The 5184-nt window shown below is 44.0% G+C and overlaps 1 pseudogene across 1 annotated transcript in view; it reads left to right on the plus strand.

The window, feature by feature from the left end:
* Positions 1–3177: 3177 nt before the first annotated feature.
* Positions 3178–5184, plus strand: part of LOC117701530 (IQ domain-containing protein H-like) — a 22416-nt pseudogene continuing 20409 nt past the window's right edge. The window contains exon 1 of the transcript XR_013070207.1: positions 3178–3295. The product of XR_013070207.1 is annotated as an IQ domain-containing protein H-like (transcript). The remainder of the gene's footprint in view (positions 3296–5184) is intronic.

The following is a 5184-nucleotide window of genomic DNA, read 5'->3' on the forward strand; positions in this document are numbered from 1 at the left end:
TGGGACCCCATCCCCCCCTCTATTTCAATAGTTTTAGAAATAACAGTGAAAGACTATATGTAAGTGGCATTGTTCTGTTTATATGATTATTGAATAATTATACTTCATATTATGTCAGTGTGTGAAGGTTTACATATTTTACAAATTTCAGAGCATGTGCTCTTGTAACGTGTACTGCAGTCACCACAGAGGAACCTCCAGAGGCAGTGGGCGTAGACGTTGCTAGGGATGGGCACGTTCTCAAAGCCAGCTTTGAAACTGGCATTTCTCTCAGCCCATCTTTCCTGTCACTCTCCACCCCTCCCCCGACAGGGCCACACTTGTGCAGCCACCCAGACCTCTCCTGATTGCAACTCCGTCATGCTTCCATGTGCCGCTTTGGTTTATTCTTTCTACCTACAGCCGCATCCCCTAACCCATCCTGTAACTCAATGCCTCTTTTAAGATGGTGTTTAAATATCCATGCTACTCCATCATAACCCTGACTGCACATCACTGTTGCCCAGGGAGTACCCAGAGAAGTACCAAGGCCCAGGCCTAAGCTAAACTGTGTAGACTTGACCACCCAGGATGGGAGCCCAGGCAAGCAGCGTTTTCAAGGGACTCCCTGAGTGGTTCCAATACATAATCAGGGTGGAATCGCTGCAACAGCCCCCGTAACAGCAGCGGTCGGAGTTAAAACCGCTCCCACTTCTAAAACCCCCTTATCCCTCAGCTTCCCCATTGCTCCTGAAATGTAATGATCACTGTATTAAAGGTAGTGGTTCATAGTAGGTGCTCAGTGAAAAAGATAGTGGTACATAGTAGGTGCTCACAGTGAATGTCGACGTTTACCACCTTCCCCTTCCAACCAGGCTCACGCAACAGTGTTTATCTTTACCATCAGAAAGGCCAGCTGAGCAGGCAGGGGTTTCTTATTTAGCCAGGATGAGGGATTTCTTTTCTGTAATCCGTAGCCCTGTCTCACGTCCCATCCACTGGCCCACCACTGCCTCTGCAGCATACATACATGGTGTTGGCGTGGTGTAAGGCAGCATATGAATCTGCTGATTGCAGGGCAGAGTCTGTCCCCTGCCCCTCAGCCTCTCCTTTGTGTCATTCTTAATGATGTATTTTATACTGGATCTTGCTGCTTTAGCTTTCAAAAGCCAGTTGTCAGGTGTTCTTTATCAAAGGCTTTCAAAAAAAAAAAAAAAAAAATCCGGATAAATTATGCCCTGTGCCTCGAAACTGCCAAATCTGTATTTCACTTCTACACAGAGCCTGACAGTTTTGTTGAAGTGGAATCTCTCTCCCTTCAATTTACCTTCACTTCCCTGACCTTGATACCTGCCAGACAAACGAGAGATCCTGTCCCTTTTGATGTCGGGTGTTCTCAGTCACTTAGACGCCAGCTCTAGTTACAATACAGTGGGCAGTTATCTCTGTCTCCCAGATTAGGAGGAGATCCCTGAAGCAACTCAGATGTAGGGGAGGAGAGAAGAGAGTTAGAGGAAAGGTAGGGCAGCCCCATTACCTCAGCAAACCTGAGTTCTCTCCCACTCTTCTGCAGCCCCCACTGCAACGGAGGCAAGGCTAGTCACAAGGCTCTCCCCTGGAACTCACCTGGAAGGCAACAGGCAGCACTTCTTACCTACTGCCCCCTCTTTAAATGCTATTTGAGGGCAAGGAGAGGCACAGTAGATAAAGTACTTGCATTCCCAGGTGTAAGCACTGGGGTTAAGATTCTAAAACCTATATAAAAGCCAGGCAGCTACAGAGGCAGTCTATAATCCCAGGGAGGGAGAAATGGGATCCCCTAGGCAAGCTGGCTAGCAAGCCAAATCTGTGAGCTCTGGGTTCAGCAAGAGACCCTACCTCAATGAATAAAGTGGAGAGCAATCCAGGAAGATATCGGCATTAGCCCCAGACTTGCACGAGTATACACACACACCTTTTCTTAGTTATTGTTTGAGGCAATGGGGGTGCGGCTCTGTGGTCGTGCTTTCCCAGTGTGTACAAGACAGTGTGCTCCATCCACAGCACCCAGAAGGAACAAGTCTTGTTCCTGCTCTTTGAGCACCATTCGGAGTTGAGGGTATAGGGGATACTGCCTTTCTGCTGCCCCTCAGTACTGCATCCTGGCTGGGGGACTCTAACCCTTCCATCAGATAACATTCAAACCATAAGGTGATTTACCTCTGTGCTTAGAAGAAACATTCCTTTTTCTCTCCTTAAGCCTAATGGGCAAAAAGGTGTAATACATCTGAGGTCAACAGCATGCTCCTCTGTTATAAAACCAGATCCATTTTAGATGGACAAACTACATATTCAGTGTATGTGTATCCTGAAACAAATCTACTAACTTTCATGCTTTGAGCGCCTCATAAGTTAAATAGTAAACCATTACCTAGTTCCCCTGGAAGCTATGCAAATTAATTAACGTTTGGAAAATAACTTGAAATTTTAAATCAGTTTATAAACACCAGACAATGAAATTCTTCCTGCTGAGAGGCCCAGTCATCTACAACTTCCTATAATCAAGGTAAAAACACTGTACTTGAACTATACAATTAAATGTGACTTATATGCAAAACACTCAATGTTTAAAATCTAAAACCCACTAAAAAGAACCAATTCCTATTTCATCACTACAGTAAGAGCAGTTTTGACTCTGGGAATGGTGGTTATCCGTGTGACTGATGGTAACATTGCACCTTTATCCTTTCTGTAGATTTCAGCAGTCTGTTCGGTGTCATACTTAACCTGTTACTACCGACTGAAGTGCCTTCCAGTTAGTGTTTATAACCTCAAGACTCTCTTATTTATTTCCTGGGAAATCTGGCTGTGCACAACTTTGCTGTATTCAAAGCCTCCCATGTCAAGATTTAGTACTTTTATATTGTAGTCATTAAAATTGAACAAAATCTTAATAGTCCTTTATTAACTACTACTCTGAATTTGCATAGTGGAAATCACCACATGTTAATTGGATTTAATTAACTATTTTAAATTACACAAAATTCTGACAGTAGACAGTAGCACAGGGTACTCAGGAGCAATAAAATTAGAGATGGTATTGCTACTTTATTAAAACTTAATGAAACTATTCATAATCTTATTTATTGTTCACCAGAAGAAAACTGTGTTCATAGTGAAGGCAAAATGTCAGCTAACTTTTTTTTTATTACTCAGGATAAGGTTCATCGGTTAATAAAAGGGTCCACGATCTCCAACCTCACAGTTCTGCCTTCCTCCCGTCGCACTGACCCCCATTTTATCCCCATACCTGTCTTGCAAAAGGACGCCAGTAAAGGTTAGTGATGGTACAGCCATACTAGAGATGTAGATGTGGGAGCCTTGAGGAGGAGGAGGGGCCTGAGTTGGAATAGCTTAGCCACTAGGTTTCTTAGGTGACCTCAGACAGGTCAGGTCCTCACCTGGGCTGAGCTTCACCCTGGACTAGGTGACCACCAGAGCCTCTCCTACTTCTCAGTCCATTATTTCATGAATTTAGTATCAATTTAGGTGTTGGGATTATGTATTAAAATGGTTATCATGTTTACATGATATAATTAGGAGTTACCGTTTTCTAAGTAGTTTCTGATGGGCTGCTGATTGCTTTTTAATGTCATTTCAGAATACTGCTATGCAAAACCATGAAGTCAGAGATAATATAATTAGTGTTTTTTGATTTTTATTACTCATATGTATGAGTGTTTTACCTGGATATGTGTATGCCAGTATTCCATATACATGGCTGGGGCCCTATGAGGTCAGAAGAGGGTGATGGGAATCCTGGAACTGGAGTCCAGGTGGTTGTGAGTGCCATGTGGTGCTGGGAACCGAGCCTGAGTCCTCCGAGACAGCTCTCTAGCCCCTTTAAAGTCTAGTGTTATAAGCTATTGGACTTCTAATAAAAGAAAGACTGTATCATCTTTACCTTGGTATCCATGGTGCCCAGCACTCTCTAGGTAACTGTGAATTGACTGAATAAGTAAACAAAGCAGTAAGTAAAGGGGTGAGGGGTGGGGTCTGTGTCTGCTATAATCTTCTGAGTTTCCCCTAGTTCCCTTGATTGACTGGAACGTTAAAGAATGGCTAAGTAATTTTCCTTTCCTAACTCAAATGTAAAGGAGTAAGATGGTCTTACCTCACTTCCTGTCTGATTGGAGTAATCAGGACCCAGAGTTGGTTCTAAACCATTCTCGTGATACCGGAGATTGGAAGTCCTCTGGCATCGAGCTCTGTGTCCTGTCTCCTGACCCGTGTCTGCTGTGACGAATGCCCCTGCGTGTAATGTCTCTGAATTTGTTACGCTTTTCACAGTTGTTGTCATTTCTTTTCAAGCTGTGAGAAGTTCCGTGACTTACACTCTCCAGTAGCTATGTACCACTGATGTCCCGGGAACACTAAGTAACACTAGGAAGTTTGTGTCTCTTGCTTCAGCACCATCTTCCTCCTACGTGAAATTAGGATGAGTGAATGAATCCCTCCTTGCGTTAGCAGATGAAAATCACTGTAAGACAAAGGTAAATCTAGGATCAAGGCAACTAGTGCAGAGGGAAAGAAACATATTTCTATATCCACCAGAGAACACATGGCCTATTATATTTGTAATTAATCAATCAATAAGCTCTCATGTATTTATGGAGTACTTGTCATATGTCCGGTTACTGTGCAAGGTAATATTAGTGTCAGGAAAGCACAAGTCACAGAAATGTGTGGATTTTCAGGGGGGTTGATGCCGTCAAGTGACAGTGGAGACCCACTCCAGGTCTGTACAAACGAGTTCGGCCTGAGAGATGACCAGCATCCACATCAACAGGGCTCCTCAGGGTTTCTTGAATTATCTGACAAAATCTCAGAGATGAAGCTCCCCACAGAGTCAGTGGTTGAGAATACACGTGTCGCAGCACACTGACCCGAGTCTAGCCTGCTCCCCTGGAAAGCATGCATAGCTCTTCCCCATGGGATTGGGTATGTGCAGTAAAAGATATTTATGGAAACAAAGCATTTACTATTATAACATACAGAGCTCGTTCAGTTCTAGTGAAACCTGACTGATCTCAGAGGCTTAAAGTTGTGACCGGAGTGATGCTTGGCCCTGACATCAGGGCACAGACATGTCTTGTGGGAGTTTCAAGACTTCAGATCCTCAGGCTCTGAGCTTGACCATGTGGGCAGGTCTGGGCCAGGGATTGG

Source organism: Arvicanthis niloticus, unplaced genomic scaffold (genome assembly GCF_011762505.2).
Source record: "Arvicanthis niloticus isolate mArvNil1 unplaced genomic scaffold, mArvNil1.pat.X pat_scaffold_1270_arrow_ctg1, whole genome shotgun sequence".
Taxonomy (NCBI): Eukaryota; Metazoa; Chordata; class Mammalia; order Rodentia; family Muridae; genus Arvicanthis; species Arvicanthis niloticus.